We start from the raw sequence: 17,309 nt of genomic DNA on the forward strand, positions 1-17,309 counted from the left end.
TTTGGCAAATATGTCCCTTTATCTAACAATGAGCAATTAAACTGAAAACTCATATGGGGAAAATATGTAATATTATTACTAAAACTTTGTAATGATCTTATCAACAAAATTGAAGTTAAATTCTTGACTTACCATATGTTTTATTATGTCTTTGCCCAAGGAAAGGCAATTTGACTTTCTTGACATTGCTTTCTTTTTCTCTTCTTTCAAAGCTATGATTAAGAACTAATTTATTTAGATCTGGCTGTGATTAGTTGAATGATTCTGCTTCTTGTTGTAATTAATTTTCAGACACTTTAATTGATAGTACCTGTACTATATTTAATGCATTTCAAGGTACTAGAATAAAAATGTTGCTTGTTGAAGTATTCACATATCCACTCCACTAAATAGAATACTGATTTATTCTATATCAACATTTTGTATTTGTTTCTTTATGACTTTTATGGAGGAAAATACTTAAAGTCAATTGTATGTTTATTTCAATATAAACTAGGGGAAAGGAGGCAAAATTTTTTCACAAAATAATACAGTGGTCCTTGATCTGGCAGCCAGGGATTGCTAAAATATCCATGGATGAGCTTTGGCAAAGTCTTTGAAATTATATATGTATACACAGTCACACACACACACCACACACGTGCAGATTTTTGGGAATTTGTCATAGGGGTGCATGACCTCAGCATTTTTTAGTGTCTAGTATAGTTCAGAAACCCTATATTGAATCACCATTTAAGCTTTTTAAAATACATACTTAGAAAATCAATTTCTAAATCAGAATTCTTTGGATTTATATTTTGAGGCTTTTCCAGGATTTAAACCCAAAATGCATACTGGCATACAGTATACAATAGGGATTGTGCTAGACTTATTAATTAGTTATGCCTTTTAGCCCTCATAATACTTTCATGAGATTGTATTGTCATGATTATTTTGAAGATAAACTGAGAAGCTAGGTTGAAATGTAGATAATTGATTATTACTTACAGTTTTATCTGTGCTCAAACATTTAAGAAATTCATAACTTTAAGAAATATAAGGGGAAATTGTTTTTCATTTTATATTACTGAATTTTTAAATAATTTTTTCAATTAATATCTTCTTGACTTCTCTATTTTCCAAAAGAAATCTGTATTATAAGCAAGGTATCTAACTTCAGATTCAAATCTATTGTTCTGTTTTATTCTTGAATATAATATTATTGGAAATGATGAGCCTCTCCTTGAATTCCCTGGTCTTTTATTTCCTTTCTCTGAGGGAATAAATTGTTACCAACTCATCACTCACTGAATTGTATTAACTACCACACTGCATACTTTTGACATTCATGGTAATAATCAAGCAACCTGTTCCACCTAATAGTTCATTGAAGGATCTTCTGTATTATAATGTTACACCAAATATTGTATATTTTAAAGCATTTGTAAATCATTCCATTTTCATGCTGAAAGTATCCTGACAGAAATGCATGGGGGAAAGAGCATTGCAATTTAAATGTCACATTTATCTCTGGCAGTAAATTCTACACACAGGCAGGTGTAGTCTCAGTGAGGCTTCTCTGTCAGTTATCAGCAATCTGTTAGTTCACCTTACAACTTTCAGGAAGACTTTCATAGGCATAGAAAACTCATGACTTAAGAATTTAGGCAATGCCAGACCGATTTTTTTTTTAACTTACTTGATGAAACAGAGCACAACCTCTGTATGTATGTGTGTGTGTATATATATATATATATTTAATTTGATATTTTAGTTCCAGGTACCTTGCTTCACATGTTAGTGAAAGGATAGAAGCTTCTAGAGAAAGTATACCTTTGACAATTTTTTCTTAGAATCATCACAAATGCATAAGAAGGGATATAAATGTCTAGCCTACGACTGTTCAGTGTGAGGGAGTTCCCCACGCCTCCAGCCTCTCACCAACAAGAAGCTTCCATTTCCCTGCCACTCTGAAATTAGGAATGGTCATCTGAACTTCTTTGCCCAATGAAATGTGAATGTAGTGATATGTGTGACTTCTTTGTGGAAACATGTAATTGCTGGTGCTTGCTGCCCCACCTGTCTCTTCCCACTGCTCCTGTTAACATGGGGGCATGAGTTGATCTGTTGGGGCAATGCTGAGCCATCACTTGGGGAGGAGTTACCCTGGAGAGTCCTCCAACCCACGACTGACTCTCTGTGAAAAGGAAATAAAGCTTTGTTGTGTTATGTCTCTCAAATTTGGGGTTAGATATCACCTCATCAGTCTAGCCTATCTGAGTGATACTTGCTTCACGGAAGCGTAATTCCAATGTGATACTTTGCCATCACACTTATAATAGGGGCTTTTAAATGCTCCAAATTTTAGTTAAAAAAAAAAACAAACACTCTCTTACAGATTTTAAATTAATATATTTAAATGTTACTTAAATATATTTCCCATTTCCCCCATATGTCACCTACAGCTTTTCCAACATTGTATTAATGTCTATTAAATGTGCAGAATAAAAATATATATTTTGAAAAAGCAAACAACAAAAACAATGTATCAAAGCTTAAAGTGATAAATTTGCATGGCCCTTCCACCTAAAAATGTCACTCCACAAAAACTTCGTAATGGAAATCTTGAATCCATGTCCATCTGATTCCAAGTTTTATGTTCTTTTCAGTAAAATCTAAACCTTTTCCTAGCTAATGAAACGTAGCTCTCAAAGTTGTCATGAGGATTAAGTGGGATATCTAATGTAAAGCAACCAGCTCAGAGCCTAGCACCAAGAACTACTCAATAAATGTTAATTTAGCTTCAGAAATGCTCAAGATGCCTTTTAAATTTTAATCAGGTACCCTTACATATTAAAATTGTCAAACAGCAATTATTATGGTCCTCAGTGATTAGTGTCTTTCCACAATAGATCATAATGCTCTTTCCAGACCTTTAAAATGAAATTGCAACTTAATCCTGCATCCTTTGGTTTCAGCTTGCTAAAATCTGAACCTATGCCTGGGTTTGCATTATGAAATAACTAAAATTTTCAGTGGACTTCCTTACATAAGATTGTCTATTTTCTAGTTGGAACTACCACTTTTGGCATTATACTGATCAACTATGGAATAGTCTAGTCCCAAATTCCATTTTCATTAGCAAATTTCACTCTAGATAACTTTTAGAAAACACATACCCACGCATGCATGCACACACACACACACACACACACACACACACACACACACACACACAGAGTCTGAATTTTCCACATAACTGAATTTAGATGTATACACCCTTTTATTGATCTACATTTTTGTTATCCATTTTATCTTTAGAATGTATTTCCAATATGTTCTTAAAAATGGCATTTTATTTTTGTTAGATTTCTAGGCAAAAGGCCAATAGTTTATATGAGATATTGGTTTAGGAAGTATGTATTTAAGGAAAATGATCAAGGAAAAGGTCATGATGGGTGATGTCTTAGGAAAAATAGCCAGAATTGATGTAGCTTTATATCGTTGGTGATATTGACACAGGTTTCCTCTGTGAAGCTGTTTGGTATACCAAAAACATATGAATATGTCATATTCAAAGAGCAACTTCACTTGTTTTGCCTGTTTAGTACTTAGCTGAATATTTAGCACTACGTTTCTACCTACTGATTAGGAAATGCATTTATAAACACCAATGTTAGAATCTAAAGTGTCTTACAGATCGTTCTGATATGCCCTTTCAGTGTACATGTAGGACCTAAAGTTCATGAAGAGACTATACTGTAAACTGGGATATAGCTTATAACCAGCTTCCAGTCTTTGAGTAGAAATAAACTTACCCTTTTTTGTGCACAGCTTGGTCTTATGATACCAAGTCCTGCCTCTGTGTTAAACCTTTAATATGTCTGGAACAAGGTGAGACATAAATAAGTAAACCATTAAAAAAAATTAAAAACAAAAAACAAAAGGGGCACCCGTGTGCCTCCGTCCTTAAGCTCTAAGCTCAGACTCTTGATTTTGCCTCCGCTCATGATCTCAGGGTCTTGGGATCCAGCAGAGTTGGACTCTGTGCTTGTCCCTCTCCGTCTCCCTCCCCCTCCCCATCCTTATACTCTCTCTTTCAAATAAATAAATAAAATCTTTAAAAAACAACAACAAAGAAACAAGCAAACTAACTTTACTGCTTTGGAAAATGCACATAAGCGATGTCATCCCTTCCCCAGCTGGGTTGTTGTGAAATCCAATGTAAGAGCATCATGGAGGGTGAAGGACTTTTAAATGTAAGCCAGTCTTGGCTTCCCAGCTGACCCAAAGGAGTTTAATATTGCAAAGTTCAACTTGTGGAAATGTGGGGCATAAGGATAAACTTCTGCTTTAAGAGTATAGACTCTGATGCTAAATTGCCTGGAACTTAATCCCAGCTGCTTGATTTACCAACTTTAAATTGACCTTGGACACATTACTCATCTCTCTGCATCATGGATTTTTCACCTGTAAAATAGAACAATAATCCTTTTCAATTCATAAACAATTTAAAAAAATAAACAGGGTAATGCGTGGAAAATAATTTAAAGAGTCTGGCATGTAGTGTATATATGATGTGCAATGAACATAAGCTAGAACATTTATGTTGTCTTATTATTTTTATTTTCAAGATTTCTTAGAACCTCAAGCCATTACAAGTTCTACATGCCTTCTGTCTAAAAGACACATAAAGTCTTTTTGCATTTAGTTGATGCCATGCGTTTGATTTATTGCTGCTGTCGCCACTGACCATCCTGTATGATGGTAGCATCTCCTTGCCAAACTTAGCTTTGTTGCCATATCCATGATTCAGACTCTAAATCTGGGACCCTAACTGGGTGCTGCTAACATTTTATTCCAGTTTAACTTCATATATTTTAGACTTTTTGTAATTAGGCCGCAAAGCCACTTTTTAATTTAATCTCCAGGGATTTCTTTGGCTCCCACATTCTGGACAGCTTGGATCAGGGTGTTCTCTGTGATGAGAACACAGCATTTCAAATGTAAAGTACACCCTTCTCTTGCCTTGCTCTCAAGACCTGGGCAGCATCCGGCCATATATGGTCATTAGGAAATCTGAATGCAGCTTTCAAATCAATTCCAGATTTAACTAATCTCAATTCTATGTAGTTAATACTAGATGGTGATTTATCACTGAGCAGAAATCCACTTAATTATGTCAGTCTGATATTATGTTTTGATAGATCCCTTTGTTTGATTGTTAAGAGTGCTGGCAAATTATTTAATAATTAGGCATAGAATTGATTAATAAGGTTTGACTGTTAACAATTAGATTTTACTATTTTGGCTTGACACTTATTGAAAGTTTGTCTGCTTTTAGGCTGATATTTTGCATGATACATGCTAATTGATTTGCATCCATCATTCTTCTTCATTTACTCATAGGAACTGTATTTGTAACCATTGGGTAGTCTGTGGTATGCATTTAAGAAGTACTTTGGAAACCAATCTGTCCCCACATCTTTGCTTTATTGCTACAGATTTTTAAGCAGTTCCACACTATAGACACAAAGAATGGCTTGGGATTCAAATTAAAACAAGTTTAGATAGACTGCAAAGCTTTCCTCAGCAGACTGACTTCTACAGTAAATACCCAAATTAATGCACATCACCATTCAGACAGAGAAGACACCATCTTCTAGATTCTAAGCTATAATGTCTACTCTTAAAAAGAGCATAAAGTTTACATAAAATATTTAAGTTTCCTGCGTACATATTACTGCATCTCATGTCTGTTTTATATACCTCAAAGTAAAAAGTTATTTCACGGGGCGCCTGGGTGGCTCAGTTGGTTAAACCGCTGCCTTCAGCTCAGGCCATGATCCCAGAGTCCTGGGATCGAGCCCCACATCGGGCTCCCTGCTCATGCGGGAAGCCTGCTTCTCCCTCTGCCTGCCGCTCCCCCTGCTTGTGCGCGCGCTCTCTCTCTCTCGCTCTCTCTGTGTGTCAAATAAATAAATAAAAATCTTAAAAAAAAAAGTTATTTCACTTATCCGTTAGTGATTTTGACCAGTATCCAGCTGCTTGTACTTAAATGGTTCTTAAAAGACAAAACCAATATTATCTTTAAAATATTCATTCATTCATTCATCTATTATTTGTTCATTCATTCACATCTTAGACTCTTCTACCCATTTATTAATGATCTCTTTTGCATTCATTCTCTTTTTCTTAGCAATAATCTATATTTTCTAGTCAGGCAATTTTGTCCAACCTTATTTCTGGGTGTGGGTCCTCATTAGCTTAAGCCAGTCACAATAACCATCATCCTGGCCCCAGTTTATAAGCTTAGGTTGAATTTGTTAAAGGCAACAATTCATGATAATGATGTGACAGGTATTAATGTCTCTATACCCAATGCCATAGCACACATCTTCAGGAAGTAGAAGGTCTCAGAAATAAACAAGGAGATGGAACAGAAATACAATAAACAAAAATGACTAGCATAATAACATTTAATGTTAATAAGTTTTGGCAATTATCATTTTATCTTCTTTACATATCTACTGTCACAATAATGTTGTATAGCAAATAACCCAAAACTGTGGTGTAATAAACTTGTTGCTCAGGTGTTGGGATGGTTAGCTAGGCAGCTCTCCTGTTCTTTTCTTGCTTTGCTCAGACATCTCGAGTTTGGCTAGCTGCTAGCTGATTAAGAAGGCCTTACTGGAACGCTCAAAGTGACTTACCTCTCTAACCCACGCTCTCTCCTCCTCCCAGGATCACCAGGCTAGGCTGGGCATTGCCTTCTCAATACCATGAGAGGAAAAGAGTGAGCAACCCCAGTAGTCCTTCCAGTCCTCCCCTTGTGTAATGTTGGCTAAATTTCAAAGAGCCCAAAGCAAATTATATGTAACTCAAGTTGCGGTCAGAGAGGGAGGATATTACAAAGTTATAAGGCAAGGGGTATAAACCCATGGAGTGTGTAGTAATTGGGACCATTATTATAATCTACAAAATACAGCTGACCCTTGAATGATGTAAGGGTTAGAGGCACCAACTGCCAGTGCAGTAAAAAAAATCTGTGTATAATTTTTGACTCCCCCCAAATTTAACTACTAATAACCTGCTGTTGACTGGAAGACTTACCTAAGCCGTTGATTAACACATATTTTTATGTTATATGTATTGTATACTACCTTCTTACAGTAATACCTATCTTTTTCTTAATTTGGGGGGGGGCTGTTTAGGCCATGCAGTAGTTTGTTTACAGGTTTTCCCAAATGGACAGTTTTCTAAGAAAAGGTGGTTATTTTCCAATAAAGAAAATTTCCAATATATTTATTGAAAAAGCATCCATGTATAAGTGGACCCAACACAGTTCAAACCCATATTGTTCAAGGGTCAGCTGTACTTTATTTAAAAGATGCTGCATTAAAACAATTCTGTTGCTCCAATGACTTCAATTTCATCATGTTTTTATTTCTCAACCATAATCCTCTATTTTATATTATCTACTCTTTATTTCATAGTTATTTTGTGCCCTTTAAATAAACTACCCTCTGGGTACATTTTCCTTATCCTTGGGGCTACCTAAATACATGACTTGTGGGGAGAATGATAATTACCTTGCTCGGAATGCTGCTTTTCCTGTAGGAAAACCAAGGTGGAATAGAGAAGAGAACCATATGAAAAGAAGTCTGGAGTGTGGATTTCTGTTTTTGAAGTCTTGTAGCTTCCATTTAGCAATTTATGAGTTTAGGAATGTAGTCACATACTTCCATCGAGTTACTTCCAATGTGCAATGAAAGTTTGGATATGATTAGGGATATCATATATAATAGCATATTTGAGATTTCAAGGGTAGCATTTAGCTTAATGTGTGATAAATAAATGGAATTGTTTCCCCCAACTCTCCTTCTCTGGGTAGATAGAAACATACAGGTAACTTTTCCTAGCAGGTATGCAAAGCTCATGCCTAAGAATTTAGTTCAATGAAAAAAAAAAAAAAGCTGTTCTACTTTTCATCTACTTTAGAAACTATTACCAGGATACAATTATGAGCAATACTTTCCATTTAAATATCCAACTCTGCTAAATCTGTTTAGATTTTTAATTGTATCTTTTACTACGTGATGCCAAAGTGCTTTTCTCTCTAGCATCTGCCAAGAAAGGTATGTAGTCACGGGTACATTAAATGGTGGTCTGACTGCCTCTTCTGTTTGGGAATTGTGTCTTGCCATCTGCTTTTATGTGTATTTGGTTGCCTGTTAGGATTCCGTATGTCCTCTAGCCACAAGTTCCACATAGAGCTTCTAATAAGATGAACTTTGCTCTAGGATTTCTCTTTTGTGGATGAAGTATTTTCTACTGGCCAAGGTTATCCTTCCTGCTCCGGGTGCTAATTTGTGCTGCTCTTAATCCACTCATATTATTGATAGTGGAGTCCTTGGTGTGTGTTATATTGAAATATTACTAATGTATGAACTGTAACATTAAATTTCTAATATAATCAATCAAATAGCATACATATGCAGTAGATGCTTGGCTAGTAAAAAGATTAATTGCCATGTGCAATGAAAACTCTCTGTAAGGTGAAATATTGCATGTCTCCCACAGAAAGATGGAAGCCTGAACACTGTGTTAAGCTAATGACTACTTCTGCCATTCAACCATATGGATTGCCTTTAAGACAAACTGAAATGAAGATTAAAGGCATGTAAAATCAACTCTCTATTAAAGCAGTTAGGGCTTTTCTCCAGATTCTACAGGAAAATTATGCAATCTGTTGCAAAACCAAGCACTTGTCTCCCAGATGGTGCCCAGAATCTATCTGAGCAAACACTTCTTTCCTGCTCTGTGTAACAAACCAGGCATATTTTTGATTCTCTGTGCTTGATTATGCATCTGAAGACATTTACACGGGAAGGACCTTGTAGAGTTGCTATGGATTTGAATTGTAAAACTCCACAATGTTGTAAAATACACTTTGAGAGCAAACCTGAAGTTATGAAGTAAAAAAATGATGCTTTTTTTTAAATGTACTATTTATTTCCCTGATATGCTGGCTATCTTTTTTTTTTCCCCCCATAAGTATTCTGCATTTGGCTGATCAGAGAGTAAGGCCAAGAGTCTTTGATTGTTGATAATCTTTTTTTAATTAATGTGGACCTGATTGCTTTTTGGGAGGCCTATTGTGAATTAAATTATTGGTGGTAGGATATCTGCTTTTAATTATTACCGAGAGTATTTTGAACAAAAAGATTCATTCTTACTTAAATGGATACCTGGCAGGGTTTTAGTTTCTTTCTGCATGTATAGTAAATATGTTGTTTACATATTTAGGGAATAGTGATTGTTGGTGAATGCTCCCGAGGATAAAGGTCAGGCTACATTATTAGCCACATCTTTTCCAGCAGTTTTGCCTGGACTCCTTGTCTTCTTCATGCCTGTCACTCATTCTGTTCTTCCTTGGCTTGACTAATTCCATGTATCCTCAAGCTCCTGTCAGAGGTTCTTAGTCCAGGAAAATGCTTCTCATCACTTAGAACTGAGTTAAGTGTCTGTTATTTGCTTCCAATGGAATAGTATTCAGTACTCAGAAGAAAGGAACTATCAAGCAATGAAAGACAAGGAGGGAGGTGCTTGCCTGCATAATGCTTAGTGAAAAAAGCCATCTGAAAAGGCTACATATGTTATTCTTACAAGTATATGGCATTCTGAAAAAAGCAAAACTATAGAGATAGTTAAAAGATCAGTGGTTGCCAGGGATTCAGGAGAGGGGAATGACTGAATAGGTGGAATACAGAGGGACTTTTAGCATAGTGAAACTATTCTCTACAAAGTTTTAGTTGCCTGTGATCCTGAAACTGCACTAATTTTTTTTTTAAACGTAATGGTGGATATATGCCATTATGCAGTTGTTAAAACCCCTAGAACTGTACAACACAAAAAGTGAATCTTAATATAAACCATGGGCTATAATAAGAAGAATTTATCAATTTTGGTTCATTAACTCTAGCAAGTATACTACCCTAATTTTGGATGTTAATATGAGGGAAACTGTAGACTTGTAGAGTGGGCATAGGGTTGAGTATGTAGAGTTCTCTGTATTACCTGTTCAGTTATTCTGTAAATCTAACACTGTGCTAAAAAGTCTATTAATTATTAAAATAATACATTAAAAATGTTGACACTCAAATTGTATAGCAGTTACAAATAATACAGGATTTACTCACAATTTTTCTTTTCTACTTCTCTTAATCCTCCCTCAAACAAACATTCTCTAGTTTTGTGGAATCAGCAATTAGGAAGAGAAATCAACATTTTTATCCACGTTTAAAAGGTGATGGGGTTGCATTGAGAGGAGAAATATATCAATGCTTAATAATTAATATGTTTTTCTTAAAGATACTGAAAGGAAATACTTGTCATCCATATGGATTTGAATTTCATTGAACATAGTTTTCTGTGTCACCATAATTCATTTTATACATATATTCTTTAGAAACATTTTTTCAATGATTTTCATAATATAATGACATATAAGCTCTAATTCCTGAATAAGGGGCTCATAATCAAGGTGAATAACAGACACATAAATAGGTATAACTTACTGTGTTGTCTTATGAGTATAATTATATCAGTATGTTAATCTCATAAGTAATTTAAAATATTTTTTCTGAACAAAAATAGTATAAGGCATATCATGGGGTGGAAAGGAGGCTTTCTGTACTTTTTAAAAAATGAAGTAAGAGACATCAGTGTGAGCTAAGGCTTCGGCAAGATAATTGGCCATGAAAGGTTGTATCCTAGACTTCTCTGGATGCTTTTGTCATTGTTTTATGCATTTGGAGATATATTTATGGGGTAAGTTTGAGAATAACTGACATTAGCCAAGTCATAAAGCATAAAAATGTCCTTATGCCTTACTATAGCAAGTATATCTATATCATATGTTCAGAAGAAGGGGTGTAAAGGTGAATGTCTACAAGAAACTGAAAAGGGAGTTTCAGGCAAAGGGTGCTTTAAATGTCCTGTACAGAAGAATGGATTTCAGTTTCTGAGCAAGAACTAAGGTATCAGAAATTTTTGAACATAAAATGTATATGACAAATGGTTTCTTGGGATCCTTGACCCTAAGAATACTATAAGTTGTGGCTTCTCTAATGAAGAAGGGAAAAGGACCTAACCCTTTGGCAGAATATCCCATTAGAAGTCTGCCATATGACCCAGCAATTGCACTACTGGGTATTTACCCCAAAGATACAAATGTAGTGATCCAAAGGGGTACATGCACCCCAGTGTTTATAGCAGCAGTGTCCACAATGGCCAAACTATGGAAAGAGCCAAGATGTCCATCAACAGATGAATGGATAAAGAAGATGTGGTATACACACACACACACACACACACACACACACACACACACACACACACACTGGAATATTATGCAGCCATCAAAAAAATGAAATCTTGCCATTTGCAACTACGTAGATGGAACTGGAGGGTGTTATGCTGAGTGAAATAAGTCAATCAGAGAAAGACATGTATCATATGACCTCACTGATATGAGGAATTCTTACTCTCAGGCAACAAACTGAGGGTTGCTGGGGTTGTGGGGGATGGGGTGGCTGGGTGATAGACATTGGGGAGGGTATGTGCTATGGTGAGCGCTGTGAATTGTGTAAGACTGATGAATCACAGATCTGTACCTCTGAAGCAAATAATACATTATATGTTAAAAAAAAAAAAGGGAAAAATGAAGGGGGAAAATCAGAGGGGGAGACGGACCATGAGAGACTACGGACTCTGAGAAACAAACTGAGGGTTCTAGAGGGGAGGGGGTGGGGGGATGGGTTAGCCTGGTGATGGGTATTAAAGAGGGCACGTTCTGCGTGGAGCACTGGGTGTTATACGCAAACGATGAATCATGGAACACTACATCCAAAACTAATGATGGAATGTATGGTGATTAACATAACATAAAATAAAATTAAAAAAAATAAAAACAGGAAAAAAGTCTATTGTAGTTAATCAGTTGAGAGATACTGATATAAGTACAATAGATGACAGTGGAGATAAAGAAAATAAGAGATGTATCTCTAAGACATCTGAACTATAATCAAATAGGTTTAGCTATTCATAGAGCCCTTGCCTTGTCCAAAAGTGGCTCTATATCTTTCATTTGGGTAGATTTGGTGATTTTGCCTCCAGTTAACTAGATGACTTCCCTAGATGATTTTGTATTTGGAGCAGCATTGGTCCATGATGCACATATTTCAACCAGGTACTCTTGAAGAACAATATTCCTCTTCTGCCAGTGGACATGCAGTTTAAATTTCAGGAGCCACTAGGATTAAACATGTTCAGTTTTTGAAAATCCATATGATAGAATAATTTACAACTGAGGAACTTAAGAATTGGTAGGGGAACCAAGGTCTCTGAGAGGAACATTGTATTAATGAACTTTTATATGCTATTATGGTTACTTAGTATTATACTGCTTATTATTTTGCTTTAGTAAAGATATCTGGCATTTATATATCTGAATACATAGGACCGCTTATCCTTAATCTAAATTCTGTTTACTATACCTATGTATTACAAACTCTTGAGATTTGATACTAATTGAAATATTTTGTTATTGTCATATCTTACATTTATCTAGAGATTTATTTCGGAACTAATTTAAGCATAATCCATTTCCTTAATAGTTTTTATTAGTTTTTTGGGTGGGTCATAAGTAGATATTTTCCTTTGTTTTATTTTTTCTTTCTTTTTAATAGTGTAATGGTGTCTTCAAAGGGAAAAATACCCTGTAATGTGGCAACTTTACATAAATACACAATTCCACATTTCTTGTGACTGAGGAAACCATTTCATATTTGCTACGAGTTCATCAAATTTAGGATGTTGGATTTCTGAATCTCAAAGTTTACTTTGAGTCTTTACTATGATATAGTTCAAGTATCCAGATTTGGTTGGAAGAACATGACTCTTTAATCAAGGTTTTTGTTTAAGTACTCTTTAATTCTTAAAGAAAGCTCGTACTTTAAGACAAGCAATCTTTAAATTATATTTTGATTGTGTTTTGGAATTAAAATGTATTCAATATTTTTTCCTGTAAATGGTCAGCAAGCCTTATCTGTAAAAGCCCAAATAGTAAATATTTTAGCCCTAATGGACCATATGGTCTCTGGTGCAACTACTCAACTCTGCCTTTATGAAAGGAAAACAGCTGTAGATAATATAATAAAGCCATTTACAAAGATAGGTGAGGTGGCAGGGTTTGTCCTACAGGCCTTAGTTTTCTGACCCCTGATTGAATAGTATATAACATAGTAAATGAAATGACAGAGTATACAACACTAACATTTAGTTTTATACACAGATTTTAGGCTAAAATCCCTTCTTACTCAGCTTTTAGTTAGGGTGGTGTCAGCTCTTCACTCTCTTTCTATTGCTGATTATGAGTATTTTATTAAAACCACCAAAATGATGTGGCTTAAGGCATCAAATACTGCAAATCAGTTAAATAAATTGGCCAAAGGAAAACAATGGTAAAAAAATATTCTTGGGGTACATTTGATTCATGAGAAGTATATAATAATAAAATCCAAAATTTGGCTCTCTTTTGTCTCCAATGCACAGGAAACCTGGTCAATTATAAAGATTTTTTTTAAAGATTTTATTTATTTATTTGATAGAGAGAGAGACACACCGAGAGAGGGAACACAAGCAGGGGGAGTGGGAGAGGGAGAAGCAGGCTTCCTGCCGAGCAGGGAGCCCGATGCAGGGCTCTATCCCAGGACCCTGGGATCATGACCTGAGCCAAAGGCAGACGCTTAATGACTGAGCCACCCAGGCGCCCCAATTATAAAGATTTTTTGCATTATAAAGGTTTTTTGGCAAAAATATTTTTACATGATTTAATATCTTGAAATTAGGTATTTCTGGGTTCCTACTTAAAAAAAAAAAAAATTTCTAGGGTGCCTAGGTGGCTCAGTTGGTTAATGACTGCCTTCGGCTGGGGTCATGATCCCGGAGTCCTGGGATTGAGTCCCACGTCAGGCTCAGCAAGGAGCCTGCTTCTCCCTCTGACCCTCTCCCTTCTCATGCTGTTTCTCTCTCTCTCTCTCTCTCTCTCTCTCTCTCAAATAAATAAATAAATATCTTAAGAAAAAACACACAACTTTCTCAAAGAGAAAATATGTTGTGGTACAATATTGAGGTTTCCAGAGAGTACAGAACAACAGATCACATAGGGATTTTCTTTTTAATGCTTTCTTCAAGACGTTGTGACACCAAATGGGAATTGTTTTGAAGTAGCAAACAATAAATTAATATCCATGAAATTATACTTTACTGATGCTGTTCCTTTGTTTGTGGATGGTGGCTCTATAGTAGTTGGTGGGATCCAGAAATGCTGCTGACTGATGGTCTGGTTTGAGCTAAGGATAGAGTAGAATTTTGAGAATATCAGGTAATGTTGTTAGGAGGAATCTGACTAGCTTTTGATGTTTGATGGCAGACAGCTGTTAAACCTCATCCTTCCTTCTTTCCCTTGTACCCTACATCGGGACAAACTGGTAAAAATCCCCGAGTGCTCCTTTCTTTGTCCCTGGCAGGGGATTTGGAAAAGACAAGTCTCTGCCTCCACGCAGAAGTCTCACTTTGGCTCCACCCCCTAACCACAATAAACACCTGGGGCCAGGCTCCCTTCCTTGCTCTTTCAAGCCATTTTGGATCTTCTAGGGAGGCCTGCCATGTTCTCTCCAGACCTCTGAATTACCTAAGTAATACCTCTTTTCATACACACTTGGTGTGTGTGTTGTGGGGGGGATGTTTTCAGTGTTGACCTCTAAATCTAACTTTAGGTGGGAGTCCATTGTGTTTTTGCACAGTGACTATAACAGAAATGCTCACAACTGGTATCTATCAAATTGTGAAAATCTGAGTTTCTGCCTTGTTCCAATATGAGCCTGACCACTACCAGCATCATCCTCACCACCATGAGCTCTTCTACATAGGTTATGGCATAATTAGAGCCTTGCATCAGGGAAATGCTTCTAGCACCTCTCTAAATGCAGAGAAGAGGTGGTAGGGTCTTGAGCAGAAGTTATGACATTTGGCCAGGCAAAAGAAAAAGAAGGGTAAATATGAATAAGAAGTGAAGAGAATTTGGCAAGTGACTGAATGTATGTTTGCAGTACCGCGGATGGAATGATAGAGACAGAGAACAGCAAAAGAGAAAAGATTCAACGACCACACCAAGGTTTCAAACTTCGGTGATCAGTCTTAGGATGCCAGAAGAAAGAGAACAGGATTTGTCAGAAAATAAGGTCTTTTTGGAAATGCTGTGTTTGATCTTCTGATGGGTTACCTGGTTAAAAAATAACTAGAAGAGAACTGGAGCTGGAACTATCTAGTGGAGGACTAGACGTGAGGATGAGGAGTCATCACCATAATGGTAGAAGAAATTATATTACTGGATAAAGTCCTGAAGGGTGAAAGCTTAGAAGAGAAGGGAATGGTGGGATATTTTATATATTGTAAATATATGTCAGGAAAGATACTGAGGTAATGAGAAGGAGCCTTGAAATACTTTAGTAGCAAAATAAGTAGTTCCTTCAGAACTACGGGTCATCAGCACCAATATGTGATCCATACCAGATTGCATCCTGTCAAAAAAAAAAATCAGTTGTTTAAACATACTCAAGAGTTTGAGGTCCTGATGTAAAATGCCATTGACTACAATTGTATTTTACTTACTGAGTTGATTCAATTAAGAGACAATAAATTCTGAGTGTTGCTGATAGCATTTGTAAAATTATCAGGCTATTCAACCATTTTGGTCAAAGTGGCTAAGGGAAGGAAAGAAATTTATAATTTCATGGTTGAGTGACATAATGAATGCTATTAACTTAATTAGTCATTATTAAAGTAACACTCTATGCTGGAAACAATAGTGACTCTTTGGGGCGTGGGGCTTTTCAATTCTACCTAAAATATTTTCAGAAATCATATTATGTCACAAATCTTTAAGTTAACAATTTATGCATGATTTTCTGTTACCTGGATTTTTAAAGATACTGCCCTTGGAATATGCTCTAAAAAGACATATAACTAAATGGTACAGAGATGACTGCATAAAAATGAAGGCACTAAAAATGAGTTTGAGATACATTTTACTTAGCCTTGAATACTAAATAAAGAGAAGTGAGTTGGTTTGATGTTCCTATCTGACTCATATAAATATCTTTGAAAAGAATAAAATATGCCCTCCCTAGGAGACACAGTTAGGTGAGGCAGATTTTAATGGAAAATGACAACTTGGTGATTCTTGCCTGACTTAAAATCTTAAAGTATTGAAGCTAGTAATGAATGGTGGAAATTTTAGAAATGGATGAGAAAAGAAGCAGAGTAAATTATGTATGTATTTCCATGTCCTCTTTAACATATATAAATTGAACACATTCCATATGTCCTGTAATTCCCATTAATACAACGATGAGACTAATATGATCTCTTTAAGGCTAGCAAACGGATCTTATTTGCTTCATATCAAGAAAGGGGTCATGGTACAGATGAAGTTCCTTCAATATTGCCTTGTCTAGTAATAGAGCTGATCTACTTGTTTCTCTGTACTTTGGAGAATGGAAAAGACTGAAGGGCAAGTGTGGACCACGGTTGGCCTTTTCGCTTATTTCTGCAATGATGAGAGAATGAATGCTCATTTCACAGATAAACAGCTGTAAACATCTTCTAATACTGAGGTTGATTCCATTCTAATTTGAACCGTAAGGCCCTCAGAAACTTGGGATTCATATGCTTTAATTAACATGGCCCAATCTGTTGTCAAAACCAGAGCTGCAGATCTGAAATCATCTCCATCATAGACACATAAAGACCTCCAAATTTCTTCACTTGCTATGGAAACAACGTATAATTCTGCTATTTACAAAGATAAAATGATTGTTCTTAAAACCTATTTTTCTCTTTTTTTTCACCCTTCATTTAAGCTTTTTTTCCCTCCCCTTTGATTCTGCTGGCCAATTTGGAGGTATTGTAGACCTGCCACCCTTTACCGTGTATATTTTATCAAAGAGACATTGCAATAGAGTCTGTTGACTCCATAGATAAAATGCAAGCCCCTTAAAGCAAAAGTATAAGATTAATTTAGTGAGATCTATGAAGAGTTTATGTTTCTAACATTTTACAAATTTGTTACATATTGTGGGATGAATTTTCTTAGGCTAATATATTGCATATTATTTTTCCATAGCAAGACACATTAATTGCCTGGGAATTGAAGTACAACTGTGTAAAAGATGTAGCTTTTATTGCTGGGCCAAACAAACAAT

The sequence above is a fragment of the Eumetopias jubatus genome, unplaced genomic scaffold (genome assembly GCF_037043125.1).
Source record: "Eumetopias jubatus isolate StellerSeaLion01/CBP00866 unplaced genomic scaffold, mEumJub1_p1.0 scaffold_10, whole genome shotgun sequence".
NCBI classification, from domain to species: domain Eukaryota; kingdom Metazoa; phylum Chordata; class Mammalia; order Carnivora; family Otariidae; genus Eumetopias; species Eumetopias jubatus.